Source organism: Pinus tabuliformis, chromosome 4_2 (genome assembly GCF_031772625.1).
Source record: "Pinus tabuliformis cultivar Carrire ecotype Pingquan chromosome 4_2, CPIR1, whole genome shotgun sequence".
In the NCBI taxonomy this organism is placed as follows: Eukaryota; Viridiplantae; Streptophyta; class Pinopsida; order Pinales; family Pinaceae; genus Pinus; species Pinus tabuliformis.
In genome coordinates, this window is record NC_142304.1 from 141,064,907 (window position 1) to 141,088,221 (window position 23,315).

The following is a 23,315-nucleotide window of genomic DNA, read 5'->3' on the forward strand; positions in this document are numbered from 1 at the left end:
TGGATTTATTTCTCCAATGAAATCCAAGCCCCACTGCTGAAAAGGTCCTTTTGCCTGAATTGGTTTTAGGGGCAGGGATTTCAGCTGTTTTTTTCCTTCCAATCGTTGGCACCTGTCATAAGATTTAACAAAAGAAAATACATCAGAAAACAAAGTGGGCCAATAGTACCCAGCTCTGAGAATTTTATGGGCTGTAGTCTTCCAATAATGGTGCCCTCCACACATGCTATTATGAAATTGCTGCATAACTTCTTTTGACTGTTCTTTGTCTAGACACCTTAAAAATATTCCAGATGGATCCCTCTGGTAGAGCAGATTTTCCATAATGCAATACTTTATTACTTTAAGTTTTAAAGTTCTAGCTTGACTTTGAGTAAATCCTGAAGGGATCTCTAGCTTCAGCAAGAAATTAATTATTTCAGCATGCCAGTTACATGAAGCTAGATTTTCGGCCACTAACTGCTTTCTCTCTGTTTCAGCTGCTTCCTCTTCTTTATCTGTCTGACCATTTTCTGCAATTGTGCATAGGAAATCAACATCTAAAGACCTGCAATTTTCTTCAGCCAATAACTTGGCAAGACCCTGACATCTTACCAGCTTGGTGGGCTTTAGTTCTATATTAAATTCTATCATTTTTGCAATCCATTTTTCCCTTCTACCATCAGCATCAGATTGTGTCAAGACATCTTTTATTGCAACAGAGGGTACATATGCAATTATCTTTGAATGCAAGATATAAACTCTGAAATCTTTCAAGGATTTAATAAGAGCATATGCATGTTTTTCAATAATACCATACCTTAGTTCAGCATCCCTCAAGTTCTTGCTGAAAAATGCCACTGGATGTTCTAAACCTTCTTCATCTGCCTACAATAAAATTGTTGCAATGGTGTCTTCAGAGGCAAAAGAAAATATGTGAAACTCCTTGTTGTAATCAGGGTTGCTTAGTGTGGGAGCCTCCATAATAGCTTTTTTGATGGAATCAAATGATTTTCTTGCTGCATCAGTCCACCTAACCTCTGATCCTTTCTTCAACATGGAGATCACATGCTTAACCAATTCTGCAAAATTTGGAATAAACCTCCTTACAAAATTAAATTTGCCCAAAAAAGACTAAATATCCTTCTTTGATCTAGGGACAGACAAAGTCTGAATCGCTTTGACTCTTTCTGGATCAATCTGAACACCTGCAGTAGACAAAATATGTCCTAACAGCTTGCCTTCATTAAAGCAAATTGAGTTTTTTTGGGATTGACTGATATTCCAAACCTTCTGCACTTTAGAAACACTTTTTTCAAATGCTGTAAATGACTTTGATGGCTGCTGGAATATACAGTTATGTCATCAAGGTATATTAGAACAAATTTATCCTTCTCTCCCACAAACACTATATCCATAGCTCTCTGAAAGGTGGCTCCAACATTCATCAATCCAAAAGGCATTTTGGCATACATAAAAGTGCCCCAAGGAGTGGTAAATGTAGTCTTTTCTTGATCATCTGGGTGCACAGAAATCTGATTAAAGCCTGAAAAAACCATCCAAAAATGACATCACTTTAGCTCCTGAGACCTTTTGCAACAAGTGCTCCATCTTTGGCAGAGGATAGTTGTCTTTCTTTGAGCATTTGTTCAAATTTCTGAAATCAACACACAGTCTGATTTCACCACTTTTCTTCCTCACCACCACTAGATTGGCTACCCATTTTTAATATCTGAGAGGTACTATGATCTTGGCAGCCAGCAACTTTTTAATTTCCTTTTCAATCAATGGAAGAAGCATCAGATTTATTGGTCTCAGCTTCTGTTTGAAAGGAACAATGTCTTTCTCCGGAGGGATTTTATGTTGAATTATGTTCTTGTCATATGTTTTCAGATCACTATACTCCTAGGCAAACACATCAGCAAATTGCCTCATTAAATTGTAGTATTCAGCACTTTGATCAGCAGACAAATGAATGGACAAATTTACATACTTAGGCTGACCTGGACTTCCTATATCATGCTTACAGACTGCACACTGGTCTTCTTTTTGGGCAGCTCTGTAAGACACATCATTTTGGTCAAACAACCTTTCAAGAGGAATTAGACCCTTAGGAATATGGTTACTAGGAAGCTGGACAATGTTGTCTTTACCAATTTTATTTCTAAGTTGGGGCTGGTGGCTTTCTTCCAAGGCTTCATTTTCTTGGTAAATTTTCATCTCAGAAAACTCATCAATGACTTGCATGAACCTATTCAACTCATTATCATCTTCAAAAACTTTCCAATGGTGGACATTGTTACGCAAGGAGGGTCTATACTTCATTTGGACTTCATAAACTAGTTTGCGAGGTATGGGAGGTATAAATAGACTAGCAGAAACAGCAAGGGAATCCGCAAGCTGATTTTGGGCTCTACGGATACATGAAATATAGAAATAATCAAAAGAACCTCTGATTCTCCATACCTCATCTCTGTATGCTTTCATCCTTGGGTGCTTTGCTTGAAATGTTTTATTGCTGAATAATCAAATCAACATCTCCAAACACCCTTATGCTTCTAATTCCTCTATCTTTTGCTACATTAAGGCCCAACATCAAAGCTTCATATTCTGCTATGTTGTTTGTGACTTGAAAAACCAGCTTAAAAGACAATTGAATGCTTTCTTGTTGTGGAGATACTAGCACCACCCCTGCTCCTGCAGTCTCCCTGGTACATGCTCCATCAAAGAACATCTCCCAAACCTGACTTCCTTGCTCTTCTTCAGCCTGAACTGTTGGTTTCTTGATCTGCATTGAGGCCTTCTAAGACTCTTCTATTTGGAGAATACAAGCTCCAAAATCAGTGTCCACTGCATATATGGGATGATTTGTAGGATTCTTCTCATCACTGATGATGTATGCTAGCTGTGCTTCTCTATACAATCTCCTGCTTTCTCCTCCAAACACTGGGATAGTGGCATAAGATAAATCATTCTGTAATGTCCCACCTAGTCTCTTAATCCACCCTCTGGACAGCAGCATGCCAAACTTAGGAGGGACATCTGCTACCACAATATCCATCATCATACTCTTCATGGGTAGCTGAGTTAAGGTAATGGCTAGATCCTTAATCAATCCTAGGCATTTCACCTTCCTTGAATCAAAAGAAAATAAATCATGATAGGGTCTGGTGATATCAAGGCCTAACTCTTCCATGACAGCTTTAGGCATTAAATTGTGGCTGGCCCTTGTGTCTAGCAGGCAATTGTGGAGGATTTTATCATGAATGGTCAATGAGACATAAAAAGATGGATAATTATTATCAGCAGGTTCAATCATAGGGCTGAGCACAATGGCAGGCTTTTCATCTTGCAAATTGACAAAGTCAGTGGAGGTTTGTGTGGTTTCTAGCTCAAGGGCTTCAAGGATAGGCTTTCTAAATACTTCATTCTTCACCAACTCTACTAGAGGCACAACTATTTTCAATTTCTGAACTTCTAACTCAAAGTTGAAAGAAGAAGATGACTTATCAGAACTTTTTACCTCTTGAACTAGAGCTTTGAGGATGATTGGATCAGCTGCTAGTCTTCTCTGCTTGCTATTCTGTGACTCTGTTTGGACAACAGCTCTTTGGGCAGGATTCTCTTTGACATTTTTTGCATTTGATCTCAGGTTATACCTTTGCTACTGTTCAGCTTGTAGGACAGCTTCTCTATCCCATTCTTGACTATCTTGTTCCTACAACAATGATTGTTCATACTCAGCCAATGTCAAAAACGCAGTGCTGCCTTTATCCTCCATGCAGTGAATTTCATCCTCATCTTCTTCAAAATGTTCCTCCTCCATGACTACATTTTGGAAAGGAGCTTTAACTTTCTGATCTTCTTTTGATTCCTCACCCCTTTGCATAATTTGTAACTGCTCATTTGCTCTTCTGAAAGGGTTTGGATTTCTTGGAGCAAATGTGTTCTGCTGCCTTGTTTTCCCTGAATTCTATTCAACTTTCAACTTAGAAATTTCAGCAGCCAATGACTCTATCATCTTAGTCATTTTGTCCAATTTAGGCTCTGAAGATGAAGCAGAAGAAGTAGAAGCCTGAGCTCTCTTCCTCCTTCTATCAGCTTGAATTTTTAACTTTTCTGTAGCCATAATATTAGACTCTACTTCTAGTGTTGCATCTTGCATATCAGCTAGAGTAGCACATCTTCTTTCTCTCAATAACAGGCAAAAATCAGAGTCAAAAGCATTGGCATAAGTGAGTTTGGCAGAGGTAGGAGTAGGCTTTACCTCAACTGGTATCTTACTATACATTCGATTGAATCTTTTATTAAAATCAGGCAAAGATTCACCATTTTCCCTCTTCAAATTACCAAACTCAATATGATAATACAACAAGTCTTTTTTATCTCCCCATTGCTTCAAAAACACATCATATAATGCTTCAATATCAGTTATAGATCTTTGGGGTAATTCTCTAAACCACTTTCTAGCCTCTCCATCAAGGCTCTAGACAAAAACTCTCATCCACACATCATTTTCACTTATATCTAAATTATCAATATAACTGTAAAAAGCTTCAAGGTTTTCTTCTATTGTTACTTCCTCTGTGCCAATGAATTTAGGCATATATTTCTGATATTCCCCCACAAGCATAGGATTTAAAGGGACAGGCAAGACTAAAGGTCCATATCTAGCAGCAACAATTCTTTCTATCTTCGTGGGTGCTTGTTGTCCTGCCATGATTGGGATATGTGGAGGAACACTAGTAGATTGAATGGTAGGAAGTAATGTGATGGATGGCAGAGATAAAGGGATGTTTTGGACTAAATGGGAACCTTTCTTTGGACTGAGATTCAAAGGGGAACTAACTGAACAAGGGGCTGAATTAATCTCTGAAAGAATTTCCTGATTAACAATGTTGGGCTCTAAATCTTCAAACTGTATGTTTTCAACAATAACTTTATCTTTCAGAGATGAATGAGATTTCTTAGGCTTACCTGATCTTGATGCCCCTTTCTGTGATGCTTTCTTCGCTTTGACAGTATTCTCAAGTTCAGGCACTGATTCAACATGTGATTTCTGAGGATTTCTTAGAGTATTTCTCACAAACTGAGCCAAAAATTCAATGTGGAGTCACCAAAGGATGGTCTTCCTCCAATGGAGTCGCCAGATAGATGATTACAACCAAAAATGGTGTTCAAACCTTGTCTATCATCAAAGCTTGAAGCTGTGTCGTTCTCCCAGGGAAGCTAAGCTTCAATTCTCCTTTCCCCGGCAACGGCGCCAATTAATGTTATCACCCCAAGAAACTCTCCTAGGTTGTATATCAGAGATGCTTGGGAACGTTACAAAATCAACAAAAAGTTGGATAAATGGTGGATGAATGAAATAAATGCTGCATATTCAAGCCAGATAACCACCTCTACTATGCTTAACCCTAGACATGGGTGAACACCCCCAGACTACAAGGTTTTAGACCACCAATTACCCACAGTTTTAAAGAAAATGTGATGATGAAGAATACTGATCACACCAGCATATACACAGGGCTCTGTGATGGCCAGCTGCAACCAGTTAAAAGGTCTGTAAATCTGTTTCCTAATACACAGACAGGATGACAACTCTTTGGTATTAAAACAATAGAAACCTGCAAACAAATTCAATGACACATGCTAGATTCAAACAGAGAGGTGGGATGACAGCCCCTCTAATGCTAAACATCAGCAGCACATGAATAAATGCATAACAGGCACAGCCTGGAACAAAGAAGAAGAAGTGGAAAGTGAGCAATTGACAGCAAAAGAAGCTTGCATTAGCTGAAAATGCAAACCAGAAGCTGCAAGTATCATAATAGTTACAGTCTCCAGAAGTTGAAGTTCACAACAGAATAACATTCATCAACCTCATTACATCTTTTTTATGGGTATATATGGAGGTTGACTACAAAATTGCTCTACAAACCCATGCATGGAGGAGTCATAACTGACCACCAACCGCATTTACAATCAGATATGGGTCTCTGATACAATTTGATTGTTTTAATGGACAAAATGACATTTACTGGTACTTGGTTGTCCTTCCTGATAGGTGAAGTATTAACTGAATAAATTTCCATAACTGCTGCAGTCATTAAGCTGCTCGAGGATCGTCCTTCTCGTCCTTAACCGTGTTGTTCTTTGAATGAATTTGCTGAAGATTCAATGCACTGAGTACCGGGTCATCTCTTCCTTCTTCGCATGCACAAAACAAGCCGAAAACACTAAAAAACACATTGAAAATGGATGATGAACTGGGCATGAATGATGACCGTTGGATGGCTCAAATGGATGGCCTAGATCTGTTGGCGAGCAGCGCTGGGAGAAAATAGGAGCGCGATTGATTATAGGCCGTCGGATCTGAAAAATCGAATGGTGGAGATCAGATCTAGGGGGCTATCGGGAGAAAATGGGAATGGAGCAACAAGGGCCATCAGATCTGGACGCGGAAGATCCGACGGTGATCGCATGCGAAAGGTGCGCACAAGTTAACGAGCAGGGGACCGTACCATAAGGGCGGTAAGCGGTTTCCCCGCACCAGTCTTCGGGAATGGTGGTTTACGTACATGCGAGCACGATCCAGTGAAATAGTGCTTAGTGGCAGCCCAAAACCACCCCCCCCCACGGGTTATATGACGTGCAATTTATGGGAGCGGGGGTAGCGTACACCATTGGATCAAGCGATGGATCATCAGACGGTCACGGTTAATGCACATGTTTAGAGTTTGATGTGACAGGCGAGGGGCGGGCCCGGGCTTTATTAAAGCTTAGGGTTATGAATTTTATTATATGCGCGGTTATAATAGCTTAAGAGGTTAATGCCGGGGATTAATGAAAAATGCGTTTAAATGTGGATTAAATGGGTTATGAGAGTTTAATAGCATTATAAACAAAATGCACCCGGGAGGTTAGAGGAACATGGTTACATAACGTTTAATCTTTAAGAACCTGGGTGCTAAAGAAACATAAATTTACACTAAATTCGGGTGTAAAACAAGGGTAATGAGGGTTTTATGGAATTATAAACAAAAAGCGCTCCGAAGCCATGAAAAAGGTTTATGCGGGGTTATGGGAGGAAAACAAGGACAAAGGGGTTTAAAGGGGAATATGGGGAATTTAAGGGAGAGGAGGAAACAGAGGTGTGGGGAGTTATGGGACATGGGCAGAGTGAATGGGAAAGAGGCGGGCTGGCCACTGCAACTCCTGCTTTATCATGGAAAACCCCATCAAGCATGCATTTTAACCCTTGAATGACAAGATCAACAACAGAGCTAACAGCCTCCACTCCTTAGCATGCACACCTTTAAGAATACCAGATAAGAAAGCTAAACAAGCTTCACATATTGATGAATTAAACATGCTCAAATATACACAAATTTATGAAGATCTAAAACTAAAGCCAAAGTTCTCATGACTAAATTATGGAAATTACAAACTTACTAAAGTCTTCAAGTGTTCATATATAATTTTTTGAAACTAAAAACGCTATGGAATGTCAAACCATAAATCAAAATACTAATTTAGGGAACTATTTGGGTCTATCTCCACCCTTGAAGGCCCTCAAAATATGATCAAATCCCTAAAAAACCAAAACAGGTTTGATTTTTAGGCTAAAACACAAACTTTTTCTCAAAATTTGCCTCATTGACCGAGCATTGACAAGGCATGTACAGGCTAATTCTTGGAAATAAAATAGGTATTTGTCCATCTATGGGTCCCAAAGAAAAGAACATGTTTTATTTTTTTCCCAAATGACTTGCACATATTCCAAGGAATGAGCATTTGTTAAAAAAAATTGACTTTCTAGTCATTTTCTAGTTAGATTTTTTCTTTAATGCTTAATTTTTTGTCATAAATTCATAACTTAAGAAAGAATGACTTGAATACCTTTGATGCATTTCTAAAAAAAAATAAGGATAAAGTAAGCAAAATGAGGTGTAGGGTAGGTTTATTATATTGGATTTAGGGTTTATGTTAAGGCAAAAATGGTCATTAAAATTGTACCCAACATCTCCCCCTAAGTGGAGGATGTTGCATGTCCTTGTGCAACCAAAACTTTTCATAGATCCGTGCTTCATGTGTTGCCTTTAGAAGAACATCCACATTTGTCTGTGTTGAGTTGTGAAACTTTTCCTAAACTTGTCCCTATTGCATGAGAAATCTTACCTTAGAACTTTGATTCATATATTTCAATGATTTCTTTTGCTGCAACCATTTGTATGCATGTTTAGATATTAAAACATTTTCCTTCTTAAGCTTTTTATTCTCTTGTTTCAACCTCTTATTTTCTTCCGTGAAAATTATGCTTTGATTTCTAAGGATCTTGTTTTGAGATTTCATGTATCTTTCCAAAACTTCCATTTCTTCTATTTTCTTTTTCAACTTTTTCATTTCCCTATTTTTCCTTTGCTTTGGACTTGTAGGTGACCTCTGATTTATTCTTAATTTATTCTTACTATTTACTCAATATTTTTCTCTTCTTCAAATTGTACTTGTTCTTCAAAATTTTCCTCTTATTCATATTGCCCTTGTTTTTCACATGAAGAGGGTAGTTGCTCATCATATTTTCCATAACTTATATCATGCTCCTCATAGGTAGTACCATGCTCCTCAAAAATGGTTTTAGATATTTTGATAAATTTCATTGCAATGACCCTCCTTAGCTTCCATCTTTTGTAACTCATCTACAAGCTTTTGTTGGCTTTGGTCCAATTGTTGGCTAGAGGTATTGGTTGAAGAATATTTGGTTCTTTGGTTTCTTAAGAGTGGTTTCTACATGTTGTAAGTGTTCCTCATTTATATTTTCTTTCTTCTTGACCACTGCTCTTGTTACTCTTCTGCTAACAGTGACTTGCCTTATGTTCTTTTGCGGCTTCTTGTTAATATATTTTGGTGGAGAAATTGTCTCCACTTCTTGTTCTTCCATATCTAACTCTTCCTTGTCACTCCTTGGTTCAAAAAAATGATTTTCAATACGAAACTCCTCCAAGCACTTATTGACTTTTTTAAGTTCACTTTTGGATCAATATTTTAATCAATCCATATTGGTACATACTCCTATCTTCATTTGTTGGTTAGATTTGTACATTTTTCGCTATTCTAGTGAAACTTTTAAGGAGATAAAAATGTGAATTGATGGGATTGACCTTGCTAAGAGGTTATAACAACCTAATATGGTATAGGAAAATAGTGTTATACCTCCCTTCCCATCTCATTTATTTCATAAGGGTGCTACAACCAATCTCATGGAACTCCATAAGTGAAATTCATTGATTTCCTAGGTTTTTAAGGGAGGGAACCCATATATTTTTTCCTTGGAATGTGTGCTTTTGAACCATTATTTTCGTTGTATCAATAATTTAGCTTGATTAATGGTATGCTTTGAGAGATGCAATTCTTGGTTCCCAAACTTAGCTACAAACCCATTATAACTATATGCAAATTCTTTGGTTGCTGCAATATTATGTCCTTCAAATATATTGAAAAATTGTGTCCATCTTACTTGTTGAAGCAAAGTAAGGGTTTTTTCATTGAATTTGTGAGATTTAATTGTTCTTGGCTCATACCTTACAACCATTAAAATTTCTTCAATTTGATGCCACTAGGTTAATTTAAAAATCTTAGCTTTAAAATTTTGACCCTAAAATTCCTCCTTTATGACTCTATGACCCTTTGTAACCTTTGTGGCATTGAAATCATTGATCTGTAAAAATTTAATTTCCCTATTTATTGTTGTTTCTTGTAAATTGTTTTGAAATATTTTTAAGAAAATTTTGTGTAAATAACTTATTGTCACTACTACCCTCCAAAATTTCACTACATTTGAATTTTGGAGCCTACTTCATTATCATATCAAGTGTCACCTCAGTCACCAAGTGTCATTTTGTGTTGTTTTATATGACTTAAGTGTTCTTGAATGTTCTCAAGTGTCGTTGCATTGATTATAACATCTCTATATGCATTTAATGGTCATAACACATTTGTTGTTGTATAACAACACTTTCAGGCCGCAGTTGTACACACTTACCCGATTATACTTGGGGAATGTGCATAAAGTGGTGTTTTAATGTATATTCATTGTTGATCAAGTTTGTCTAAGTTTTTTCAATGAGTTATTTTGCGTCACACATGGTTTTGTGTCTATAACTCATCATGTCCACCCCTTGACTAATCATCCAGACCTAGACAAATTTTGGTTGCAAATCGAACCCGTTAAGGCTAAGAGTGCATAAGCACACTCCAAAGCCTTGATGGGAGACCTTTCAATGTTCAGAAGTGCTCCTTGTGCCCTCCTTGAGAGTTTAGCGCACTCTAAAAGCACTAATCCCCTTCCTTGTCTAGAACTATGCCCTCCAAAATTACTAAGTCTTCCTAAGGCGCACTCCTTTGACTCAAAAAAGTGCACCCTCCTTAAACGTATTGGTGTACCCTAAAGACCCAAAGCTCAATCGTTTAGCCTTCCCCAATGCGCCATTTTCCCTCTTGAACTTCTTGAAGTGCACTAGCACACTCCGAAGGGACAAAGCCCCAACCTTCAGCTCTCAAGAGTGCACCTTGCGCCCTTCCTTATCCCCCTTGAGCACATGAGCACACCCCGAAGGCATGGAGCCTCAGCCTTCAGCCTTCAAGAGTGTGCCTTGTGCCCTCCCCATCTCCCTTGAGCTCACAAAGGATTTGGGAAGCCCGAAGCCTTCCCATTTGCCCTTCGAACTTGTGACATGTGCCCTACCTTGATTACTTTCTTATTTTGAGCGCATGAGTGCATGACGAAGCCTCGAAGCTCCTCCTCTTTAGCCCTTTAGCCTATCAAAGTTCACCCTTGTTCCCTAAAGCATTTTTTTAATGTTTTGAGTGCACCAAAAGGGCATACACATGAAAATACATGAAACATGGTAGAATAGGAGATTTTCAGGTTGATAGTGGCTAGTCATGAGTGATTGCAGAAACATGTACTCTAGGGACCTCATGGAAACCATACACGAGGAAAATCTGGCAAAGAGGATGAACTAGGGAAGCGCGAAAAGATCCAATAGCACACTTAAAACTTGATGATCGAAGAACTCTAAAGACTCCAAGATTGAAGGCCCTTTGGAGGGTGAAATCTCTATGATCAAAAGATGAACAAATAAAAAATATAGTGGCAGCCATGTCACCACTAAAGAAATTCCATGTCATAAGTCATTATTAGTGCTAGTCATTTGAGATAGTGACGTGTCTAATTGCATCATGTGATGATATGGAAGTCAATAAGTATTAATGTAATCATTTTAAAGGAAAAATAAGTAGAAGTCCAAGTTTCATGTATGAACTCAAGAGTCATGGAAGTCCAAAAGACATGTAATACCAAAGGTCATATGTAATTCCAAAATTCATTTGGAACTCCAAAGGTTGCAGAAGTCCAAAGGTCACTAGAAGTTAGAAATTCAAGAGTCATGAGGATATGAAAGATCACTCCTCAAAGTATAAATAGATCCTCATTTCTCATGTAAAGGACTTTTAACCTTGGCTTCTCCCATAAGGCATTTGAGAGATAGAGTTAGTACTTTTGGGGAGAAAGTAGTGGATCTAACGATCGACTATTTGAGCTAGTGTTGTCCATTGTATTTATGTAACTCTGAACTTTATATTGAAGCCTTCCAGGATAACATGTTTCCACACATGGATTGCGAATGTTTATGATACTATTATTTGGATGTTTATGGTTCATGTTTTCTTTCATCAGTACTGAATTAGTTGAACTATTTCACTTACTTCAATGCTTCTTGTTCGAAATGTGCTTCTTGTTGGAAATGAGTTGCAATGATAATAATGATTGTCGCATCTATGTGAACTATTTTTCTCAATGCTATGCGAATCTTTCTCTTTCTGCATGTGTCTCCATCAGGGTAGTACTATTACTTCCCTCTTAGAAGCTTGCTTTATTTCTCCTCTACATTAAAAGGACTTAGATACATCTGTAAGTGGCCACTCACTTGTTTTTTGAAAGAACATATACAATTCTCTCTCTTGTTGATAGCTAAATCCAAGACATATCTCTAAGATAATGGTAGTTGGGTCATATTCCGGATGGGGCTCCTATACTAAATGGTGTGAGGTCTAATCGGGACCACATATCAGGGAGACCCCTTTGAATGTTGGCAAGTCCAACACTGTTAACATTTCTGGTGCTAGAAGGAGGGAAACTAGTTTTTATGGTTGATAACCCCATAAAACCACATCATACCTCTTCCATACAAGGGGGAAACATTCCCAACACCTCTATGACTCATATTCCTAAAGAAAGCATACCTTCTCAGCCTAGCTCGGAACAAACATACGAAGTTACCTATGAGCACATCTAGGCAATTCAGCCTATAACCCGTCGGTTTGCAAAAGCCATTAGATTGGTTCCTAGAGTGCATAATCTTCCCTATTTTCTGAAGAAAAAGGAGACAACTCCTACCAACATAGTAGTTTCTACAGTGAAAGATATGGTTTTTCCTACTCTTGAAGAGTTAGCAAAATCTACAAGTGACACTCAACATCCATATTAGTTTCCACCTAACAACGCAGGGGACGAGGACAACATTTTGTTTCAGATGAAATTTTCCATGGGATAGGCGGTCACTGAGAAGATTCCTCATATTCTGAAGAGGAAGAGGGGAAAAAACATGAGAACGTGGCAAAGCAAGAGTTGGATTGGATGCCTCAGGGCCCACTCACACTTTCAGGTATTTTACATAAGATACCAAGACACCCAAAAAATTTGTTAACAAAATATGACCCTAACAAGTCGATCAAAGCGAAAGACCATTTGGATAGCTTCTACTTTACACCTGCAGATGATTGAGGTACGTTATGACAATGTTGCATGTAGCCTCTTTCCTTGTACCTTAGATGGTAGATCATTTATATGGTATCATAGTCTTCCTGCAAATTCAATTCAAAATTTGAAGGGGTTTAGAGGTTGTTCCTTGAAAAGTTTGTGGATGATAAAACCCCAGGCATGATATTGAAGGAGTTAGGGAATTTAAAGATGGGGGAAAAGAGAAAGTTAAATATTTTAATCAGAGGTTCAATCAGATATTGAACAAATTCCCCCCAGATACGACGCCTCATGCCTCGATCATGATCGACTACTACACTTCTGCCTTTCCAACAATCATTTCTCAATTCGTAAAGAGAGCAGCGAAAGAAACTTTGGCACGGAATTTTGAAGAAGGTATCATTGTTGAAAAGGAATTATGTGTGATTGGAGTCATTGTTGATGATGAATCATCCAAAGACTCCAAGGAGACTAGAAAAGGGTCTCAGACCTCTTCAAATAAGGCCAAGGATAAGGAAGCTACTGATTTTGAAAGCTTGACCAGGACCATCAAGTCTTTGTCCAATGAGTTGTCATAGTTAAAACAAAGGAAAATGATACCATTGTCAGTATAAATCATCATGATCGACTACTACACTTCTGCCTTTCCGACAAGCATTTCTCAATTCGTAAAGAGAGCGGCAAAAGAAACTTTGGCACGGAATTTTGAAGAAGGTATCGTTGTTGAAAAGGAATTATGTGCGATTGGAGTCATTGTTGATAATGAATCATCCAAAGACTCCAAGGAGACTAGAAAAGGGTCTCAAACCTCTTCAAATAAGGCCAAGGATAAGGAAGCTACTGATTTTGAAAGCTTGACCAGGACCATCAAGTCTTTGTCCAATGAGTTGTCATAGTTAAAACAAAGGAAAACAAGACCATTGTCAGTATAAATCCCCCAAATTCAAACTTCTTGATAAGGAACAACAACAACAACAACAACAACAAATATCTCCCCAAGTTCAACTTCTTGAGAAGGAACAACAACAACAACAGTAATCAGCCAGCTAAGTTTGCCCAGAGCTCGAATGTCATGTTGAATGTTGAAAGCATGGGCATGGAACAATATTGTTATTCTCATCAAGAATATCATTCAGAAAAGACATTCCCATGATGGAACCACAACGTAAATGCTCTAGTTGTGCACATCATTGACAAAGTACTTTCAGATGAGCAGACTAAGCAGACAGAAGAAAAGGAAGAACTCGTTGTGGTTGAAGAAATTGTGGGTATTGGACATGCAATGAATACTTTCAGTTGTTTTTTCACTAGTGAGAAGAAAAATCTGAAGAACCACCACTGAGTGAGGCCCTATGTCAAAAGAAAAACAATCAATACAATTTGAGAATTCAAGGGCCTATTCCTAAACAAGAGCTGATGAGGCAAAAATTGAAGGAACATTTGTTAAGAAAAATCACACAGCCCATCAACCAGGCTCAAAAGGCTTAGGATAAGGATGGAAATGCTACTACAGCAAAGAACACTTCCGCCAACAGTAAAAGCAAGTCTACCATTCTGGAGATGACAAATAAAGTCACTCCTCCAGACGCTTCGGCAATTCCTGTTGTGCTAGATTAAAACATAGTGGAAGACATGAAGAAAGCTCGTGTAAATATTTCAATCTTCGAGATTACAAGGATAGAAAGCTAGCGGGAACTACTTATCTGAGTCCTTGCCTAACCTTCATTAGGTGATAATGCTTCTTCTTCGCAAAAGGTGTCCAGTAAGTCTTCTGGTCCCCAGGAATTAGTTGTTAATGCTCTAACATTAGAATCCAATACTCTTTGCCCTCCATTTTTATTGACTTTTGAAATTTTCAATTACAATGTTCACAATTGTTTAGTAGATTCTGGTGCATTCAAGAACGTAATACAGTTGTCTTTTGCCAATAAAATCAACACCAAATGGGTTAAGACCAACGCACAAATTATTCATATGGACAGGTCTCTTGTCTAAGCCATTGTTGAACTAAGAAATGTTCTTATTCACTTATCATCTTATCGCCGAGTTCACCAGTGCATAAAAATAGTAATTGTGGACATCTAGAAATCCTACGGTGTATTACTAAGTAGATATTGGTCTAGAAAATTACAACAATATTTTTCTCCCAATTGGTTGCATTTATGGCTTCCATACGAGGGATGGAATAACAAAATCTGGGTAAAATCAGAACCTTACATGAAACACATTGTTACACCTTTCGAAGGGAAAAGCGAGCATGTTTCTTTCGTAGACTTAATTTTCATAAGTTTGTTTTTGGAAACAGACCTTGAGTGCTACCTTAAATAGTCGTCACCCATTTCACCAGATACACAGCTGGAAATCTTTCCTTGTTCTCCAGATGATGTAAATGAATTGTGTAATATAGATGTACATAGCAGTAGTAATGCTAATATTAGTAAGAATAATAACAAAGGAAATAGATTAGTAGCTCGCAATATTTGGACTCTTTATTTTGCTATTTCTAAGACACAAGACGGTTCTAGAGTTGGTTATGTACTTACAGACCCACATAACAAGAAACATGTACTTTCATGTCGTCTGGAGTTCAAGTGCACTAATAATACTGCAGAATATGAAGCAATCATACTTGGATTGAAGAAAGTTATCGACCTTAAGGTAGAGCTCCTAAAGGTAATTGACGACTCAAAGGTGGTCACTAGTCAGGTATGAGATACTATACATTGTGTTTTAGCTCGTTTTGAAAACTACCAGCGGAGGTATAGCGTTTGATAAATCGTTTTGCAACTTTCAATATTGTTTTTGTTCCTAGAGTTAGAAACATGGAAACAGATGCATTAGCAAATGTTGTTGCTAGGATGTCACCATTAAAAAATGTTTTTTCTATTGAAATTTTATATAAACCATCTATACTTGACAATATTACTAATTTATATGTTTTCAATTATGACCAATCGATACTACACTAACGTTTATGTATTCAAAGACGATTTCATAGAGGAGGATGAGCACGACTATAGATTCTGCAGGAAGCATCCAAAGCACTGAAAGGAAACACTATGCCAAATGGTATGGTGTCCCAAGAGAAATGATATGACCTGAAGAAGAGGTTCAAAGCACCAACTAACACGAACACTCAAATTTCGAAGCTAGCATCTGAACAAATCAACCTTGGAACCCCACAAGATCTGAAATATATGAACCTTGGTGCCTGTTGTTCTTTGTAGTAACAACAAGTGTTTATTCACCTATTCAAGCAGCATTGAGACGTGTTAGCATGGACATACGACAATTTAAAGACTTATGACACTCGTATTATCCAGCGGGTAATTTCTATAAAAGAAGGGTAAAATCATTCTAGTAGAAACTACGGAAAGTCCATCTAACATTCGAACCCCTCATTCAGAAGGAATTGACAAAGTTGTTGGATGTTTGGGTCATCTTCGAAGTTAGACATTATACGTGGGTCTCCAATTTGGCCTTGGTTAGAAATAATTTTCGTGAAATACATTTATGCGTAGATTTCTGGAATCTTAACCGGGCTTCTGACAAAGATAACTATCCAGTGCCATCCATGGAGTAGATACTCCATATAGTATCTGGGTATGAAATGTTTTCATACCTAGAAGGTTTTTCAAGCTATAATCATGTGTTAGTAGTTGAACTGGACATATTGAAAACTACCTTCTAGACTAAATGGGGAACAATCACTTTCAAGAGGATGTCCTTTGCACTAATCAATGTCGGTGCAATTTTTCAAAGAACGATGGACATCGCCTTTTGTGGCCTTATAGGTCAAAGAATTATTTTTTATTTAGATGAGGTTACTATGTTTTCAAAGAAGAGGTTAGATCATGTCCGTCATCTAAAGAAGATATTTGAGCGGTGACAAAAGTATGGTATTTCCCTTAATCCTAAGAAGAGTCTTTGGTGTGTCCGAAGAGATCTTGTTGGAACACATCATAGAAAAGAGAAGAATCAAGATTGATCCTGAGAGGTTCAAGCCTATCACACAGATCTCGTTTCTAGTGAACACGAAATTTATGCAGTATTTCTTAGGGAAAATTAACTTCCTCAAAAAATCCATCTTTGATTACGCCCATATAGTCAAACCTATATAGGAGATGATTAAGAAAGATGTAGTATATAGATGGGACAAATAGGGAAAAGAATATTTCACTCAAATCAAGTAATCTATAGTTGATGCACCCACATTATTTAGTCCATATTATGGAAAATATTTCCTACTCTATACGTTTTCTTCGGATTTATCAATTGTTGTCGTGTTGACTTAGAAGGACAATGAATGAAATGAGCAACCTATTTATTTTATTAGCGCTAGTTTACAAGGGCTAGAATTAAATTACCCTTCCATTGATAAACAAGTGTACACATTATACAAGGTATTTAATTATTTTATTCCCTATTTACTCAAATCCCATTCGATTGTATATGTACCTCACCCAGTAGTAAGAACATTGTTTGTATAGCAAAAGCTGGGAGAGAAAATCGCTAGCTAGATGACCTATCTTCAAGAATATGATCTAGAATTTAAGCCAATTCATACTATAAAGGGTCATAGCCTCTACAAACTAGCAGTCGAAGCAAAGGATGCTCCAAAACAAGATCTTTCACAATGGGAGCCAGAAATAGAGATGTACAACGTCGATCGTGTTCCTCAGTCCACATCTATAGCACTCTGGTATGCAAATCTATGATAATTTTTGGAGCATGGCACCTTTTCCTTACACTTATCAAACAAATAGAAAAGGGAAATTCATTTAAATGCTCTATATTATCAATTTTTCCATCGAGTGCTTTTTCGGAAGCACCATAATGGAGTCCTGATAAGGTGCCTGGAGTCGCAAGATACAAAGAAGGTTCTTAAAGATTTATAAGATGAACCGCCCGGAGGCCACTATGTGGGTGACACCACAACACACAAAGTTATGAGGGTCAATTATTATTGGCCCACATTATTTAAGGATGTTCACGCTTATGTTCGTAAGTGCCAAGCTTGTCAAAAATGTGTCCGTCACGATCAAACATTAGTCACCCACTACTCCCAGCAGCATTTGAAGAACCATTCCAACAGTGGGGCCTTGATGTTATCGGAGAAATTTTCCCACACTCGTCAAAGTAGCACTGGTATATCCTTACAGGAACATATTATTTTACCTAGTGGTTGGAAGTAGTTCCTCTCAAACAAGTAAATGATTAGGAAGTCATTCACTTTTTACAACAAAACATCATAACCAGGTTTGGCATTCCTACATCACTTATCTTTGATAATGAAACTTACTTTTGATCATTAAGATTTTATGAATTTGCATTAGAGAATGGGATTGTTTTGAAGCATGCATCTAATTATCATCCATCGGGAAATGGCCCGGCTGAAGCAACAAATAAAAATCTTATCTGCATAATTAAGAAGACCATTTTCTCTTAACAAAAGAACTGGCATACTACTTTGACTAATGCTCTTTAGGCCAACTGTGTAACCCCGAAGCCTTCCCTGAAAACCTCTCCATACTTTCTAGTGTATGATAAATAAGTTATCTTGTCCCCGAACCTGTACATCCCAACCTTGCATCTCTCTCAATAGTCACAAGGTAAACCTTGCTGACTGGTTCAAAGAAGGACAAACACTTTACTCAAACTCGAGGAAGAGAGGCTTAAATCTAAAGACAAATTTGTTTTTCATCAGAACCATATAAAGCATTGGTTTGATAGAAAAATTGTAGGGGCGAAGAGCTTTGATGTGGGTGACCTCGTTCTAAAATGGGAAAACCCCCATGAAGACAAAAACACATTAAGTTCCAGCAATTGTGGATTGGACCATTCACAATTGAAGACAATTCCAACCACAACACCTTCAAGCTGAAATCTTTAGATGGGAGGATTGACTACCTTCTCATAAATGCTCGAGACCTTAAACACTATTTTCAATCACAATTACGAGTTGCACTTCATGTACATATTGCTCTATGTTTTCTTTTCCTTTTACTCTTTTGTTTGTTTCAGTCATGTCCATTACGTAGTCATGTCTTGTCGTGTCTTATTGTTGGTCATTGTACATAAATAAGAAGTGTGTAAAGTGCATGGCCCAGAGACTTTGCAGTGAAATCAAAGAGAAGTGTGACAACTGCAATGCCTGGCTTTCTACTTGTTCTCCTTCTTTGTTTGGGAAAATTCCATAGATTGAAGATAAGTCTAGATGGAAAATATAATTCATCCAATAGGAGAACCTTTAGGGAACCTATTAGATCTGTAGTCATGCTAATACCTGAACTACTCAACTCGGTATATGCTTACTTGTGTGTTAACGCTTGTCCAATCTAGTAGAGAAGGAATAAGGGGAAATCTAAAGCGAGAAAACCAATGTCAGAGGTCTTGAAATACTTCTTTGAAGGGGAAACCTTCTATGTTCTCAAGGAGTTGGGATCCCTCTTCCGCCTCTTGAAGTAATAAGTGTCAATGCATAGTTCTATTAAATAAATAAATAAAGGATGAAATAAGAGAAAGGCTTCTTGTGCGTGGGAGGTGAAGTAAGCAACTTCACTGGGGTACTGTCCAGGCTCATTGGAAGTGAAGAAATTATTGTGCTCCTAAAGTGACTCTGTTGGATTATTTTCCAAGCCTGCTAGAAGCAGAGCATGTAACACTCTCCTCCCACATCTACCCAAGTTACCAGCCAACCGAGGTAAACATGTGACAAGAGGCTACTATGATGAGATTCAACTTCCTAGGTTACCTTAAGGAAGTGGAATCGATGGAAACACACCATAAGGACCTTCTAAATTAGCAACAAGACTCCTAGGAACCATCCTAACCTCTCAAGTAACCAACCCCTGGGTCACACTAAATTTTTATACCATTAAATTCCTGGACGCTCCATTGCTATGAGATTGCATGCATCCAAAGCGCTCTGGATGCTCCCACAACATGGTAAGCCAGTGTCCAGGGACTCTTTTGCCCAGTGTTGTGCCTGCGTCCCCAGGATTTGAGCCACTTTTTTAGGCCCAGAGCTCAGGTCGCTGCCCAGAACTAAATGACACCTTCATAACAAAGAGATAACAATGGAATGATGATACAAATGGAACTACTTGAACAAGGGATTGAATGGAACCCTACTAACCATGACAGACATTTTTTCAAACATATCACAAATATGTAATCTATAGGAGTAAACAAAATATATGAGCATAAGGGTGGCATACTGATATGAGAATCGCTAAGAAGCATTGTTCTCGTTTATCATTAGTTGCATTATCATCTATTAGGTCATAGATACATTGTTCATTCATTTACAAATCAAAACATGAGGAGAGCCATACATCATCACTGTCATAATACATGCCTATAACCAGCATAATAACAACAAAAATATCAAGGATACATCATCCATAGAATCCACATATAAACCAATACATTTACATATAAGATACCAAGGAGAGAACCTCTTATTAATGAATGCAAAATCTAACCCGTTATGGGACTACCACATTCCGCCCAAACATAGATTAGCTGAGCCAAATCTCTCTTCAGCCATTCGCCCCGTGCCATATTCCAATAATGAATACGGGACTCAAACCAAAAGAACCAACCAGGGCATATTGAGGCTAAACCAACTCACCCTCATCAATAGAAACTTGGCTTTACTGCAATCCACACCTAATCACTAGGCCAAAACAATAAACATGTAATAACGGGCTTTACCATGATCTCCACTAGATCACTAGGAAAAAACAAGCAGGGATGCCACTGGATTCTTCCACCTACAATGTGAGGAATTTTCATGTCTCCTAATATCTAAGGCTTTACCTCAAACCACAGTCTGATCCAAGGATCATTAGTCCCTAAATCGAGACTCCACCCTCTAGGCTTTACCGTATATCCCATCATTCACCAGCAAGGATTCCAAGGCCTAATCAAGGGAAACCACCTCTAGGCTTTACCATATATCCCACCATTGAACAATCGAGGATTCCTAGGCCCATTGAGGAAAACAATACCTAGCTTCATCGCAACCCACAGTCTCGTTCAGGGGTCACTAGGCCAGTGGATTTATCAAAATCCACAGTCTGGTTCAGGGATCACTATGCCATGTGTTCTTTCTTTCAGAGATCCACCTCACTCAACTATGAATCCATTCGGCAATCCAACTCAACCAAAACATGATAATCCCATCACACCATGGCTATTCTAAAATGGCAAGGATAGGTTGAAAACATTGTCACACGTGGAAAAACCCATGCCATAACAACAAAGAACCACATGCAATAATGTTATAGACATATTTGGGCACTACAACCCCAATCACATATGTCCATAAACCAAGGGCTTCTAAACCCCTAAAAGTGTTGTTTCATGCCCTAAAGGAACAAGGTCAGTTGATTACATCATTTCCCAGATGTTCTCCCTGAAAAACTACTCAAAACTGGTCAAAACTGGACCATACCTACTGCTCCATGCTGAGGGTGCGATGCATCTCACTAGTTACACATGGGGGCTGCAATGCATATTGAAAAGCCCTTCTGTAGGGTGCGATGAGTGAGAGAAGACAAATGGCAGAAGCAGTTTGCTAGGTGGAAACTCAAAGAATATTCTAGAAACTGCTCATATGACACTTGCCTCTCTAAATTTGCCCAGGGATGAGTAAGAGATCATGAAATATCCAAGTGGAACCAAGAACTATCAATGAAATGACACTAATCAAAATCCCAGAAGTTGACTCACTCTCCTGCAAACATCTGTATATGGATCCCTCATCCTAGAGATCCAGGGGCTGGAATTTTGTAATTTGCAAGGAAGTGTTGTTGGTTTCTCTTTGAAGACATTGTTAGGTGATCTTGCTTTGTATGAGGTGAAGGGGGTTGGACTTTTGTAATTTGCAAGGAAGTGCTATTGGTTTCTCTTTGAAGACATTGTTGGGTGATCTTGCTTTGTATGAGGTGAAGAGGGATTTCATGCTGGGAGGATGATGTCGGATCAGACAGCTTGGTTGTAATCCTCTCTTCTACTACTTCTATCAATAAAGCTATTTGAGTTTTCCTCCATATGCTTGTATATCTCTGAATCTTGTATTTGTATATGCATTTATATGGTTAATGTACATCTGATCCTACATTGTTTATGGTTATAGATCTCTATGCTTTGATGGTATTTTGCTACTTTGACTCTACAAGTGTTTTCTGAAGCGGGACAAGTTAGAAAGGAGTGGTGAAAGTTCTATCAAGGGAGAGAGGAAACGAGCAAGGAGACTAGAAAAAGACTAAGGTTGGTACTCTCTGCTTCTCTCTCATCTATCTCTCATAAAGGAAAACATAAGTAACTTTAGTTTGTTTGTTTCTAAGATAGCTACCCATCTTAGTGGGACTAGTAGCTCTGAATTGACACTAGTTTTCCCGATAAAAAAATGGCAAGTCCACTAGGGAACAAATAGTTTGTTTGTTTTGTTACTGTTGTTTGCTTTACAAACCATAGACGGAGCCTGAAGTTAATCTAGCTAGCCTTCGAACTGCTTTTGCTATGCAACTGCAAAGTAGATCAACGTTGCTTCAGTCAATCTCCACGTTGGTTTATGAACTGAACATCTAACTTACAAACATCCTAAGTGCCTTAGTGGTAGGTCAGATAACCTCATTAGATCAACCCCTATACTTTGTGTTTACTGACAATCATTAGCTCAGCCTAAATCCCTGAACTTAGCTGCAAACTGTGAGTGAAAACCAAAATCAGTCTCGTCCCTAGACCATCACACTATCTCTCATTGGCAATCTGGATGCATCGCACCTCCCGTGTGTTGCAAGTGAGATGCATCCCTATTTCCATGTGTTACAGGTGTGATGATTGACTAAGACTATTTCTACCTCCAGATTTTCTTTTTTTCTTTTTTTTCTTCATTTTCTTCAGCTTTATTCAATAGTTTTGTTGTCTATGATCAGTACATAACTGTTGAAACCATCTTCCTTTACATTATTTCAGCCTCCACTGATAAGGAATTATGAATGTTTTTTGTGTATTTTTCATCATTTACAGTTCTCCTTTGCAAATAGTAACTTAATCAAACTGTTGTCTTTTGATTTGAAAGTGTCGCAAGTGTCGTTTTCAGTCAAGAAAAAGAGTTTCGTAAAGCATTCCTCTTTTAGATAGTCGATTACACTTTTGCCATCATATTTGATTTGAATTAATAGTATTTCAACTGTCGAAAGCAATTTTAAATTTGAAATCGCAAAGTGTCGTCTTAGCCTTCCTTTCGCTTTTTGAAGAGAAAATTGTTAGTGCTATCGCTTTGAAAGAAGATAGTTCAGATCTATACTTAGTTTTCTTTGTCATTCTCACATTAAGGAAACTAAAAAACAATACATGCATGTGCATTTTCATTTAGACTACATGCTGAAATTGATTTAGGAAAAGTGCATCTAGTGTGTGCTCTCTGCTCTATGTTGAAATAATTTCATTTCTCTTTCCTTAGTAGCTAGGATTTTCATTGCAAAAAGAAAGTAAACGACTG